At 33.3% G+C, this 16064-nt stretch overlaps 1 protein-coding gene across 6 annotated transcripts in view; it reads right to left on the bottom strand.

The window, feature by feature from the left end:
- Nucleotides 1-16064, bottom strand: part of LOC138713870 (GTPase-activating Rap/Ran-GAP domain-like protein 3) — an 878969-nt gene that overhangs the window by 284151 nt on the left and 578754 nt on the right. For 2 of the 6 annotated variants that reach the window (XM_069846339.1, XM_069846341.1), the window contains exon 1: nt 9730-9857. The exons of 3 other annotated variants lie outside the window; for them this stretch is intronic. The gene's annotated coding sequence lies outside the window, so the exon portion shown is untranslated. Of the gene's footprint in view, nt 1-9729; nt 9858-16064 lie in introns of those variants that run through there. One more of the 6 variants, XM_069846340.1, reaches the window with a different exon arrangement.

The raw sequence follows: 16064 nt of genomic DNA, 5'->3' as shown, positions 1-16064 counted from the left end.
TTATACTGAAACATTTTACAGTCCTCCTGAGACACCCTGTATATTCATCATGATGATGAATACCTTAAAAACAATAGGGTAAACTAGAGTCTGTTGGACAGTCGGGCATGTTGGACACTCTGTACTTTAACGTGTTACCTCGCCACTTGTGGGCACCACATTCTGCTAGAAGTTAATGACGGAAGTAGTCCCACTCGTGCCTACTTCCGTCATTGACTTCTAGCTGAATGTGGTGCCCACAAGTGGCGTGGTAACACGTTAAAGTACAGAGTGTCCAACATGCCCGACTGTCCAACAGACTCTAGTTTACTCTATACTTTGCACACTTCCACTCGGTAATGAGTTTTGGAATAATATTCTGGGGAAATTACACAGATAGTATCAGTACATTCCTACTACAAAAAAGAGTAATTAGAATAATAGTAGGTGCCAAATCTAAGGAATCGTGTAGGACTATTTTCAAAAAATTACAAATAATGCCCATGGCTTGTCAGTATATATTTTCATTAATAATCGTCCTCGTATGTAATCGTGAAAACTTTGTAACTAATTCAACAGTTCGTAGCATAAATGCACGTCAAAAAATGACTTTCATACTCCATCGGCAAGTCTATCGTGCTATCAAAAAGGAGTGCGTTATATGACAGTAAAATTTTTTAATAGCCTCCCTATCGATATAAAAATGAAACTCAAAACATAAGATTATTTAGGGCCAAATTAAAGAAGTACCTAATTTCTCACGCCTTCTATTCTGTAGGTGAATTCATGACATTCAATAACACTTCATGAAATTGATACTAAAACTTTGTGTTGTACTAGTAGACTATATTGTAAATCTCGTCTGTATATATTTCATCTAGACTGTGACTATAAATTAAGACTTTATAATAGCATTAACTTTTTTGACTTGTTCCATATTCTAGCTGTAAGCAATGTATGAATACCATGGAATGTTAATAAATACAATACAATACAACCTGTATGTAATTTCGAAATGTTGGAAACGTTAAATTCCAAGACATAGTGGATTACCCAAAAGCCTAATTTTGATTCTTTTATGATGATTATGATCATCATGGTGATGGTGATGATAAGGGTGAAGTTGAATTAACATGAATTAATACAAACACGTTTAATGATCTCTAGGATTACCCACACGGTTTGTAACTGGAGGACTAAGAAATGATTAATGATGGAGTAACAAAATTTGAGAGCAGATATGATTTGCCGCTTGTATATGCGATGGGTCAGGAGCAGCTGCGGTGCTGCTAGCATAGATATTTATCAGTATGACAGCACGTTTTGTTCAGATAAAAGCACAACGTCACGGGATATCCACTGGGTGTCCGATTAGCGTCAGGTTGAAAAAGGCTGAACTGGATTTTGGGTAAACCGGAGAGAGATAGGAAAAGAGAGAGTATGGAGTGTTAGAAATGTATTCATATCTAGAACCTTACTCTGCAATTCTTCAATAAATATAGGGGAATATGGGGCAGGACGGGGTATAGCCTCTATCTTCCCAACAAGTAGTGCAATCTACCGATTTTTTTTAGAACTTCGTCAACTCATGTAAATATATCATCACACAACACTTACTGCCATTCCTTGCATCTGTTGTATGTTATTCGATTGCTGCATCATATTGTATCATTCATTTGCAACTTTGAAGTGTTCTCTTGTCACACGTAAGTAGAAATGAGATTTATTTAGATAATCTATTTTAATGTCATATTATAGAGTGCTTACCTGGCTTTTAACTCCGAAACTTTCTTAAATTTCGTGCGTTATTATTCCTGCCAATACCTCATAACATAGAAATAGTGACTGTGGGGGATAACAGGGCAGTACCCCGTCCTGCCCCACGTCATATTTAATTAAATTTCACCTCCTGTAATGGGTTGTTCGTTCTGTTGTTTGTCAGAAGAAGGTTGGATTAGATGCGTATCATGTCTGAAATGGGCTCACAATTGTTGCGCAGGATTAGACAGTGAAGACGAGGATGCCACGCACATTTGCGTATTTTGCGAATGACTTTTTTTCAAGTAAACTTGTAAAATGTTGTAATATTCACACTTTCAGTATATAATTTTTGTCACTTTTTCCATTTAATTATTACGAAAAATAGATGCCCCATTTTGCCCCATACGTGGGGCACAACGGGGCAAAACACACATTTCGAAAAACTAATTTATTTTAAGGTTATAATAACCGGATTTCACCCGAAGTGCATTTTTTTTACTTGTTTACAGTGTAATAAAAGCATATATGTCATAAAACCCATACATTTACATTATTTGATACCAAATAAAAGCATTAAAACATTAACTACCCCGTCCTGCCCCATGTTCCCCTACAGCTATCAATACGGCAACCCATCATTTCCCAGTTACAAAAGATTTTATTATAATATTTCATGGAATAAGACTTCAATTATGGCTTACAATAATCGTCTAAAATTCAGATGAGATTTTTTCGCGAGAAATCCGATTAATAGTTAATTATGTAGAACTTTACTTTCCCACAAATCGCCTTTACAGTTTCTGAAATGAAGAATATTACAACTGCATTCTAGTTTCGATTATTTTACTTTACGTCTATATGTAATATCCCAAGATAAGGATTATTAATAATACATTTAAAAATAATAAATACAGATAATATACTTACAAATGGCTTTTGTGCGAGATCGTGCGTATTTGCTTGGTTTCCGCACAAAACCAATCCGCGGAAAGTCTAAAATTCCACATTCAGTAATCCCAACCTAACACACAATTTCCCTCTTCTTACCGCTTATGTGACATATTGATTTTACTGCTTTAGGCTTTTAACATATTATTTTTAGAGACGTTCAATACAGTAATAATTATAAATTGGAAACTTACCACTGCAATTTCACCTAAATTGCACTTTTAATTATTGTTTTTAAATATTTGCAAAAATTAAGTAAACTCTACAATGCATGCAGTTCTGCGTTTTGCAACTTTCTCCATTCTCCTGTAACTTCATTCCTCTTAGCCCAAAATATTTTCCTAAGCACCTTATTCTCCAACACCCTTAACCTCAGCTCATTTCTCAAAGTGAGAGTCCAAGTTTCATAACCATACAGAACAACCGGTAACATAACTGTTTTACAAATTCTAACTTTCAACTTGTTTGAGAGCAGACTAGATGATAAAAGTTTCTCAATCGAATAATAACAGGCATTTCCCATATTTATTCTGTGTTTAATTTGCTCTCGAATGTCATTTATATTTCTTACCGTTGCTCCAAGATTTTTCAAGTTTCAACCTCTTCAAAGGATAAATTTACAAATTCTATATTTACATTTCGTACTATGTTCTGGTCACGAGGCATAATCATATACTATTACTTCCAAACCTGTCTCATTACTTGCTTCAAATAAAATTTCCGTGTTTTCCCTAATTGTTTGTGGATTTTCTAATAACATATTCACCTCATCCACAAAAAACAAACAGGTGATATAATCCGTTCAATTCTAAACCCTCTCTCATTTCCTGGACTTTCCTAATGGTATATACAGATAAGTATTAGTTCATTTCTGTCTTTAGCTTAGAAAAACTACCGCACACATAATATTTACAAGGTATAGCTACAGTCTAGTATATACAGTCACGAAGCTTGAGTTGTTGAGGGTACTAGGAACAATAGACTGTGCCGCATTGTCTGTGATGAGGCGATAGTAGCGATCCTAGTGGTTATCAACTTTCTTTGGATGCATATTCCCTACGTATTGAGCTTCGTGACTGTATATACTAGACTTGCGGTATAGCATTATCGTTAACTACTTCATAATCGCTTCCTCATTCCATTAGGCCTAGTCTCCAGACAACGTTGCAACTGATAATCGAAACAATTCACACATCAATATGACGCCATTGAGTTGTTTGAAATTGTATGAATAATATAATTATCATTACAGAGAATCACGGCTGACTGGATTCAAAACTGCTTTCTTTTAAACACATAATTTTATTCATCAAGGCCTTCTGCAATTTCATTATTGAAATCACCATAGTAACAGAAAGTGTGACCAGATGGCTCTAATGTCAAGCGCATAAATTTTTTTGTGCGAGATCGTGCGTATTTGCTTGTTTTCCGCACAGAACCAATACGCAGGAAGTGTGAAATACCACATTCAGTATTCCCAACGTAACACAAATAACAATTTCCCTCTTCTTACCGCTTAAGCGCGACATTCATTTTACTGCTTTAGGCTTTTAACATATTATTTTTAGAGACGTTTAACATAGTAATAATTATAAATTGGAAACTTACCACTGCAATTTCACCTAAATTGCAATGTTAATTATTGTTTTTAAATATTTGCAAAAATTAAGTAACGTCTACTACTCCACGAAACTTATTGCATTCCTGATACAAGTAACATTAAGGAAGCCGTGAAAAAATCAACGAGATTCCAGATGCCGATGTTATTACTGCAATATGTTATATAAATAATATTGTTAAAATATTAAAATGAAAAATAAATCATTACATAACCTTACAGTTTGTTTTAAGTTCGCATTTATAGACTGGGGGGAAAAAAGACAGACGTATATCACGGCCTGCTGGAGTATAGTAAACACAGAAAATATTTTACAGCAACAATGTTGAAGAAAGATATATTGGTGTTCCGAAGTTGGCATCATTAAACAGAAACCAACATGGAGATTTCATTGCAACTAATTAGAAATTCGTCTTTCAGGTATGTAATAAACGATCTTCGCACAAAATAATGTACGATACACGAGCGGTATGTTTGTTTTCATGTTCTCGGAAATTAAAAAAACTCAACTACGTTTCGCTTTTTCAATCTTTTCCTCGACCATGAAAACGTCAACATACCGTTCTTGTAACGTACATTACTATTATGTTAAAAATACATTGTGTGCAGGAATTTGAAAAAAAAAATGCACATAGATTGAGAACAATGGAAATAGGTTATTTTACAAGGAAAAAATTATGAACAACAGTGTTAGATAAAATTAATAAGGAAGAAATTTGAAGACAAATGAAGGTGGATGTAGATATTTTATGTACAACAGCGACTGAAACGTTAAATTGAAACATGTATATGTGAACATGGGAAATGGCTCCAGAAAATATGAGAATGGAAACAAGCGGCGAAACAGAGGAGAGATAAGGAAATCTGTATCATGGACAAAACAGTCGGACAATGAGTACTACAGAAATATAAGAGGAGGTTCTGAAGGATGAACAAAACTGCAAGCTAGGATGAGACACACCGAATCGTCATAATTATTTAATGCGAAGTGTACCCCCTAATGCTGCAAAAATAAGTGATTTGATGTTTAAAATAATGTTAAGTACATTAATATAATTTTTAAACCCGCGATAAAATGTGAAATTGAATACAAAATGCGAAACTTATGTGTTTCTTCCGTTTTCTTTGTCTTCATCGTATTCAGTGACAGAAGACTGGGCAAAAACTATTTTTATTTCAAAGCCCCCTATTGTTCTTATCATATTCGGTCACGTGACATTATAGTTTACGGTAACAAGAAACATGTTATGGCAAAAACTCTCTACTATCATTCTTTATCACAGAAACTGTAACAAATTTGAAATATTTCACCATACCACTTTTTTCAGGACGCCAAACATGAGGGACTTTTATGGCAAACACTGAACACAGTAAAGGACTGCAGATAACCCTGGAATTGGCAGTAGCGCTTGAGTCTTTTGGTGTGAAACAAAAGATAGTGCAGATTCTTCGTACGAAAGAAATTTAGTATACATTTTCATAATATCTCACAGCCAGATGGGTCGTTTAGCTGTCTGGAGGGAACTGAAAGCTGAGTTACTCGCCATTCAGAAGGCTGTGCAATGGTGTAGCGACAAGTACATCGCTCGAGTTTTTAGTGACTCACAATTTGCGCTTAGGTCGATAAATGACAAGTTTGACTTAAGGAGATATTAACTTCTCTACGCCGTCAGTGTTAAATTTCCTTATTTAATGACACATTATCTCAGGAACTTCTGAAGATATGGTGCTGAAAATTTTACAGGATAAAGATACAGGGCATCTAAGCAAACCGGCGAAGATTTATTAAGAGTTAAATTTGAACTTTTTTTTAGACATCCATCTTGTACAATTAATTGTAACAATGAATATCAATGTACTTCTTCGATTGTTACCGACTTTTGTTTCCTTCAGTGCCTCAAACTTAGAGAGGAAAAACTTTGAGAGTTTCATATTCATTTGGAACCAATATTACATATAATCTTCTGATACCCCCTATGACTTTTGGGACACTATGTATATTATCCTCCTTTTTTAAATGTTTGTTACTCTCTGTTTCACTTGCCATATTTTTAAAAGATTGCAAACCTATTTGTATTATTATATAGCCTTTTGTTATTATTATTATTATTATTATTATTATTATTATTATTATTATCAGCCCCAAAAGCCTATAACTTAGGTGCAATACATTTACTTCTATTTTTTTAGATTAAAAATATCTTATAGACATGAGTAAATAAATTTCACATATATATAAAAATTTACAAAATGTAATGTTATAACGTAGTAGAGACATGAGTACTGGATATGACATAATACAGACGTGGACAAATTATTAGCAAAATTGAAGATTTTTATTATATATTTTTACAAAACATGATTCTTCAATTTAGACTACAGTTAACATTTTTGTGTATTTCCAAATTATTAGCAAAATTGAAGATTTGTATTGTATACTTTTAGAAAATTTGACTCTTCAATTTGGACTACATTTGATATTTTTGTATATTTACAAATCATTAGCAAAACTGAAGGTTTTTATTATATATTTTTAAAAAATTCGATTCTTCAATTTGGAATACAGTTGACATTTTGGATATTTCCAAATTATTAGCAAAATTGAAGATTTTTATTTTACAGTTTTACAAAATTTGACTCTTCAATTTAGACTGTAGTTGACATTTTTGCTAATTTACAAATTATTAACAAAATTGAAGATTTTTATTATATATTTTTACAAAATTAAGCTCTTCAATTCAAACTACAGTTTAAATTTTGCATATTTCTGTCTACTGTAATGATAGAAATATGCAAAATTGTCAATTGTAGTCTAAACTGAAAAGTCAAATTTTGTAAACAGAATTATCATAAAAATCGTCAATTTTGTTAATAATTTGTCCACGTCTGTATATTGCATGGTTGCTAAGTAACCGTTTCTAAGACAATGTTATTTTGTCATTTTGAAATTTTTTCTTACAGATACGTTATATAAAATTGTGTTTTGAAGGCGGTGATAACATCATGGAATATTAGTTGTTACTTACTTACTTACTGGATTTTAAGGAACCTGGAGGTTCATTGCCGATATTTCTTGTTTATTTGCAATTTTCTAATTAATTCTAATGTAATGTGTATGAAATTTAAATATATGAAACAATGACTCACTTTACTAACAATAGTAAATAAAAGTACTTTATTTCATTGCTTAATCTACTAATAATCGTGCTTTAATACTATTGGTGTAATATGAATAATGATCGACAATCCACGTTACAAATATAATATTGCCATGTCTTCACGATACCAACAATCAGCTTTATAATTTTAAATATTAAGCTCGTTCTCATAGAAGTTGTCACGTAACATTTCCACTTTGTTTGCTTTCATATTTTCAAATCTTACCGTTACAATTTTGTGCTACACGTGTTTATTATTGTAGGAGAAAGAAATCTGAGTGAGGAACAGTCAGTTATTGTCGGGTGACAGAAGTATAAGATCGGTTAGCTAGAATGCCTAAATTCAGTAAATCATTGAAAAGTAAACTTCGTGCTTACGTTAGTGAATTTGGTGCTCATGTGTTTTCAACCGATGGAACAGTTTTGTTATGTAAGGTTTGTGAAAAGACAGTTAATCACGAAAGAAAATTATTTTATAAGTCAACATGTGTCACCTACGAAGTAAATATGTGAGTTATGTTGATGTAATTTAAATTTATTGCTAAAATATATTATGCCTTTTAAAATTTATAATGCCCTTTTCAAAATTTATTGTGCCTTCTTTTTTAGTTTTTATTGCCCTTTTTGCCTGCCTATTTTAACTCCTATAAATGCCTAAACATACGGATTGTATTTAAACTAAAGATAATGCCTACAGCATAAATAATTGCATTGTGTAAGCAGTTGGAGTATTTATTATATAGGCCTACGTGATTTGATTCAATTTTCTCGCACTATCGAAACAACTCGCTCATTCATAACCCATTCTCACGTTTTATGGTATCATTTCGACTGAAAACCGGTTCCCCGTGCATGAATCTGCAAATAACTGTTTTAAACTAATATTACATAGGGAGTTATGAGTAACTATGTCAAAGAATACACGTGGAAAATAACTTTATAAAATCCCTGGAAACGGCGATGCTGTAACTCCTAGCTATATGACAAATCTATACTAATAATAAATCTGTAGCCAAAATTTTTATGGTAATTTTCGATTTTCCAAAAATAATTGGTGTTAACATGTATAATTAACCATCCTGAAACCGAAAATCGCTGTTTTGAAATGTTTGTTTGTATGTCTGTCTGTCTGTCTGTCTGGATGTTTGTTACCTTTTCACGCGATAATGGCTGAACCGATTTATATGAAATTGGAATATAAATTAAGTTCGTTGTAACTTACATTTTAGGCTATATGGCATTCAAAATATTTTATTTAAAAGGGGGCCTGAATTAAATAAATCGAAATATCTCGCTTATTATTGGTTTTCATGAAAAATATTACATAACAAAAGTTTCTTTAAAAATAACTTCCGATAAGTTTTATTCCATACAAAGTTTGATAGGACTGATATTTAATGAGATAAATGAGTTTTAAAATTACAATAATAACGCCATCTAAGGCGCTGTACTGAAATAAAAACAAATGACTTCGTCTATAAGGGGACTTGGACAATAACAATCGAAAGCTACTGTTAAACATAGCCTAAGAGAATGTTTCTGTGTTTGTATGAAGTCATATCGGAAGCTAATTAATTGTTTAATTATTATTTCACCATTGGAAAGTGTAGTTTCTCTAGATGGACATAATTCTACAATGTTATTACAGTAACTTCTGAAACATATAGCAAGTAATATAAAGTATACACATTAAAACTAAATTATATGTCAATCTTCATTAAACTATGGTTACATGTAATAACAAATAAGAAACATGTTAAAGGAATTGTCATTGCACCAAATGATCGCTCTCTGGACCAAAATGATCGCATTTTAATTATTTAAATACAATTTAAATTAAGTAACATATTAAACGATTTATCCTTTTATCAAACACGAATGTTCCCTGGATCAAACGTCCTAAATTAATTATGTAATTACTTTATATTTATTTCTAACGGGTGCAGCGGAGCGCACGGGTACGGCTAGTAATTTAATAAATTCTGTCACTATCATTTTACAGATGGTCCACGGCATATATCATAAGTAGATGGCATTCGTATCTATATTAAAAGTGACAGAAGAAGATCAGATAATTCTGCTACTTCTAGGGAGTTTCATCGAAGTCATGGACAGCCTATAACGCGATGGTGACGAAATCTATAAAATTACAGCAAGACACAACAAGATGAAGTTTCTAGTGACTTGATTATATTCGAACTCCGACCCAGATGTTCGGTGGACCATAGGATCTAGAGCAAGATAGTCAAGCATGGAGGTACGTACTTGATCAACTATGGAAAAGTCGGCATATTCTCATGTACACATGGTTGTCACTCTCACATCACACGCACCGCGCACTGCGATTGTTTACGACCGTAACCATGGCGCTACTGATGTTTCCTGCAATTCGCGTCGACTGGATGCATCGCCGCGACTGCAGCGCTTCCAGTTCGATATTCCGACGACATGCGATGCGCAGTCGCACTCTGTGGCTGTCTTCACGCAGGTGTGTCGAGTTTAGCGAGATTTATGTAGTCGAACAGCCACTATTGTTGTGTTCTGCTCATTCCCTTATGCATTACATGTTTGTTTATCTACTTATTCCAACATCCATGTACTCTGTTCTCTTCCTGAGTCGTAGGTGGCCGAGTTATTAACTTCAGTTATATTTTATTCATCTCTTAAGCAGCTTGTACACGATCAAAATTTCTTAAATTTCAACGTTTCATAAGACTTTTCAAGACTTGCCAATACTTTACAAGTTTTATTATAAAATCACTTACAATACTTTAAAAGTCTTAGATTGTCTTGAAAGTATCTAAATAAGAACTGTTTTAATTCATCTAAAACTTGACAATTTTTGAAGGAATTGACCATTGGCATACATGGGCACAATTTTCGGTTATGTGAGGCACTCGATTTGAAATAGTTTGTTTACCAGGAGAGGAGACTGCAGAGTAGGACGGGAAATATAAACTGCTGTGACCTGCGTCACCTTATCGTAATCGCTAAGGCGGTCAGTGACGAATTATTAGGAAAGCGCTTGGTTAACGTGAGAGACTCGAAAACGTTTATTCAATTTGGCAAATTAATTCGGCAGCTTTAATCATAAACCTCTTTACTGTTTCTCCGTAGCTTAATTGATTTAAATCAGGCGAGAAATTGCGTAACTAGCCAATAATATTCCATCACATTGTCTACGTTTATTTTCTTGAATATTCTGGCTTTTATCAAGATTACTTAATAGATTTGCACGTTCTCGACGTAAAATAATTTCAGATAATCATATTTCGTTTTCTACGCACATTTGATATCTTTTCTATAAATTTCTTTTGGAAATAATACGTACAAACAACATTTAATTCCTCGTATCTTTTAATGCAGCGTGTTTAAGGTATAATGTCGTATTTAGTATACTATGAAAATGTTAAGATCATAAATTTTCTTCGGAATAGTACGAAAAATAACATTTAATTTGTCTTACCTTCTAATTCAGCATGCTCTTTATGACATAAGGAGTAATGTCGTTGTATATTAAATTTATTAATGCCTAATAGGATTTTCGAGCATAACATACATCGTATATTCTCCCCTTCTAAACAGCAAAAAAACTCTTCCTCCAATTTCTCATGAAATAATTGTTTTCTAACGCGTACACACTGCTTTGATAATGCCATTATGCCACCACTGATATTGCTTATGAAACTGATATAGAACCTGCCCACGCCTAGGAGCTGAGTGAGGGAGGAACGGGGACTGTGAAGATGATGTCACTCAGAGCGATAAGCTCTGTGAAGGTCAGTGAGGCATTATTTCTCAAGTGAGGCACGATGCCCATCTCTGACCAATGGGATTCGAAAATATTATGACGCGAAGAACAACAAAAAAAATGTGGTCCTGGCTGAGTTAATTCAATTAATTGAATCCTGAGTCACGGGCAAGTCTTCTTGTGGGAGGGAATTAAAGACATGTTCTACCAGGTGAGTCCAACAACTAGAGAAGACATGAATCAAATAATTAGGGAAGCCTGTGGGTCTCACAGCTGTGCTGAAGTGCAATCACGTATGTTAGGAGGTGATCAGAACATTCTTTAGCACAGGATGGAGTACATTTTGAACACTTACTATGGAGAGTGTACATCAGTGGCGGCTGATTGACTGAGGCAAGTGAGGCCGGGCCTCAGTCACTTGGCTTAACTGAAATCAAATTTTATGTTTTTTATATAATTGTATTAGTTATTTGAATGAAGCATATGTCGCTGTAGAAGCATTTAAAACTTTGATGTATATAGACCTGTTTTGCAATAAAATTTGTTCCTGAAGCCGGGATCGCTCGTGCCGGGTCTGGCTTGTGATGTATACAGACCTGTTTTGCAGTAAAATTTGTTCCTGAGGCCAGAATCGTTCGTGCCGGGTCTGGCTTAATGCATTTCATGTCCTTTCGCGGGTTTTGAGTTTGCGCTTAAAACGTTGTAGCTGAGGCATAATTCGGCTGGCCTGGTCAGGCTTCACTCGTCCCATCCATGGGCCGGCCTCAAGGGTAGAGTGGGGTGGGAATAGCAGTGGTGACTTGTCTTCCTAACTAGGCCATAAATAACAAAATTCCAGCTCTTTGGCAGGCAGAGACCCACTCGATTCTCTCCCCTTATGTCTCAGTTTATGACATAAGCGAGGGTGTTCTACTATTGTACTTCGTAGTACAGTAGTGAATCTGGGCCAATGTTGTTATGTATTTTAGGAAAATATAAACAGAAACAAATGAGAGAAATAATGCTGGTGCAGTTAATTCATTGTTAGAGTGTCCTTTTTCGAGAAGAAATAATACTAAAAGAAAGGAAGTTTTAGATAAAGAGAGAGACTACCGAGATACCTACGACATCGCTGATAATTTTTCTGACACAATCTTAAAACGCGAGTTTCTATTGCATCCCGGTATGGACAACATTAATGGTTATGTGGTAATGTGATGCAAAATAAACTTCTCTTGGCCTTGTTTGTTGCTGTCAAAGGAAAGAAATAAAAAGAAAAGAAAGAAAGGGGAATTTCAACACATAATATGGGTTGCTTCATCACACTGAAACAATCACTGAAATTCGGAGCATAACAGCTTATTTGGTGAGTGAAATTATTATTTTTCATTGATAGTAATAAGAATAGACTAATAATAATAATAATAATAATAATAATAATAATAATAATAACAATAATAATACAGTAATAATGATATTAATAATATAATAACAATAATAATTAATATCATAAACAAACATTTCCTATCGGAGGCACTTAAACTAGTTGCATCTGGCCTCACCGAGGATTTTGATCACCGGCCGCTACTGGTGTACATACATAAACAACATACAGCATTTCTCAGAAGATACCATTTTTGTTGCTTTGCGAGTAAACAATAAAAGTTAGAAAAAAAAGTTTCAATAAAAGTTGTTTCTTTTTAAAAGTAGTTTTCAATGGTACCTTCAATGACCCATATTCTCATTTGAAATTTCGAAGTTGACCACAGGTAAGCTTACACTACTTCTGCTCTTACGGGAAATGGCACTACCACCAATCGATTCTTTATATAGGTTTTGGTTATCAAACATTTTTTATGAACAACCAGTATCATATAGTTTTCGAGAAAAAAAGCGGATACGGGTAGTCTGAAACACCCGGTATGAATCAGTCATACATTTAGTGATAGTGTAATAATATCATCATATTTATAATTTGTATAGCAAAATTCAGTTCCACTAGTCTAACCAATTATTAAAATATAAGAAAATGCTCGAAGGTAATTGTTTTTATTCAATACTAGCTTAAATTACCCGGCGTTGCCCGGGTTTTTAATTTTGGTCTATTTCTAAATAAACTGTTTGTTAGACTTATCGGAGACCTCGGCAAGGGAACTATATAAAACCAAAACGAACCATATTTACTTATGTTTTCTCCTCCCTAGTGACGAATATTAAAGAAAGTGCCACTAATATCCAGAGAAACTGACTGATCGAAATAATTCCATATCACCTATGAATAGAGTTTTAACAACATTAAGACCTTATGCTACAGGGATATTTAAGATATTTAACATTGTGATTGATGATAATATTTATCGTACCACGGCATTATGCATTATTAAGCCTTTCTGCCCACAATATATTTAATTTCCTTCAAGGCCAAACTACAATCTGTAACGGATGGATTCTATCAAATACATGGATTTCAGGGTGTTTTGCAGTAACGGAGACTATACTCATCAGAATTCACTCTCCGGGAGAAGGCAATGTAGAACACTACCACAACAGAAAATCATATTTTTCTATAAACGGCCAAGCCATTAGTGACCATAACTTATTAATAAGAGACGGGTTAACAGTAACAGTAAAATAGGCTCTATATTATTATTGCAATATTATAATATTATCACAAATATTACTATAACTTATAATAATTTCTTAAAATTGAATGGCTATAATAGCAATACGTGGGATAAAAACATCATCTTCTTTCGTTTTTCCAGTTAATATTGCCACTCATATTACGTTTCGCATGAGTTTTTGACACAAATTCTTGTTAGTGCATAATTTTGGTGAGTCAATATTTCGCAATATGGCTATTCAATATTAAGTAAATTATGTGGTAGCAATCCTTGTAGTTTGAAAGAATTCTAGAATTCAATTGGATAAAACAGTCTGCTCACTATCTACAAAACTGCATCGAGGAATTCATAATACGGTCCTGGACTGCGTAAAGATACTTATTGCATGAATTATCTAGTTTTAGCCTTCATGATGTGTAACAACAATGTAATTTAATTTCGTGTTAAAATTTCCAAGGCCTCGTGAAAGCCTATGTTGAATACAACAGACAATAATAAAGAACAATTGACTGTAGAAGATTTTTCATTATAATATAATACATGAATTTTGATCTATTTATTTTTATTTTTTATATATTTAATTAATTTAACTTCCATTTACACAATTTTAATGTAGCCTATGTTCTTCTCCTGGTTATGAAGGTTAAATGTGCAAACTTTGGTACATATCGTTCAAAGCGTGTAGATTTGTATAGAGAAAACACACACACACATACATACATACATACATACATACATACCCACATTCAATTTTATATATTAAGATTGTCTGAAATTAATGCATTAAATAAAAAAATATATTTTATTTCTTGCGTGCTTCAGTTCTTCAACAGCTGCATCTATAGTATCTATTGGTGTTCTGAAATGTTCGAACATGAGAGCTGCAACTAAGATATTACAAAATCTTTCTTATAAAAGAAACTAATAGCAAAATCGATGCTGAAATCCTTAAGCGGTTAAAACAGGGTGGGAGTGGAGGACATAACAAGGTGAAACAAATACGACAGACCTCCTTCTGAAGAACGAACATCGCCATACTCGACAGACTTGAACCGAACTTAGCGCCTGTAATGCACCACGCTAGAATCTATAGGCCCTACTGTTAATACAGAAAAATATGTATATTTCTTGTATGGTGAGCATTCTTTCCAATTATCTATAAAAGAAATCTATGCATCAGCGATATCAGGAAAATGTCAAGAGACTTTTGAATCACCCTGTACTCGTATTTTTTTTTGCTATTAATAGCATTTTTAAATAATTCATAAAATACTAGCATGTGCTTAGTAATTCAATAGAAATTTCCCGTTTTTAAGCAAAAATCCCCATTTCCCTTTAGAAATATGAAATTCCCCTTTTTTCGTGAAATTTCCCTCCACCTGACAATGCTGTATTTATTATTTTATTTATTTATTTACACTGCAAGTGGGCAAGCACCCGGTGGCAGTGGTATACACAATATAAACAATACGCAATAAAATTACAATACACAATACAATTTAACACAATAATTACAATTAATAATAAAACATAAAATAACCTAATTTTACAATACAACCTACATATGTATAGGCCCTACATAAGTTTCAATAGTCTTTCACTTTACTCTCATCTGACTCACTGTAGTGGCACTATGACGCATTTCACTGACACATTAGGACACATTTCGCTGACACTACAGAACACATTTCATTGACGCTATAAATTATCACTGATCGGAACTATTCACTGCACTATAAAACCAAAACTTCACTGACTCACCTCGCTTCACTGATACAACAGTTCAAATAAGACAAATAATTACACCCTTATGCATACTTATAAACAGAACTACATTTAAGCTAAACATTTATATATATATATATATATATATATATATATATATATATATATATATATATAATTTTAATGTATCGAAGTACATATGATATTTCCATGCAGATATTCTGCGTCATCTCTGTTCCATTACTCTTTCATCGTAAACATTTCTAGTCTAAGACCCTCTTACACGCTATTTTTAAATAATTTATAATTCAAACTAAGGATGCAATTCGTCAGGCTAAATAAATGCATGTCACCTTAGAAAATTAAATGTTAAATGTCACCTTAATTTTAATTTGCACTTTATACACAACTTTTTAAGTTATTCTTGAATCTCCATAAGGAAGGACAGCCCTCAAAGACCACTGCAGTTAGGTCATTCCAATTATTTATAGTTCTATTTAAAAATGATAATTTACCTACAT

This window comes from Periplaneta americana, chromosome 14 (assembly GCF_040183065.1).
Source record: "Periplaneta americana isolate PAMFEO1 chromosome 14, P.americana_PAMFEO1_priV1, whole genome shotgun sequence".
Classification (NCBI taxonomy): domain Eukaryota; kingdom Metazoa; phylum Arthropoda; class Insecta; order Blattodea; family Blattidae; genus Periplaneta; species Periplaneta americana.
Note: the sequence above shows the minus strand (reverse complement) of the source record. Positions and strands in the feature narration are given on the sequence as shown.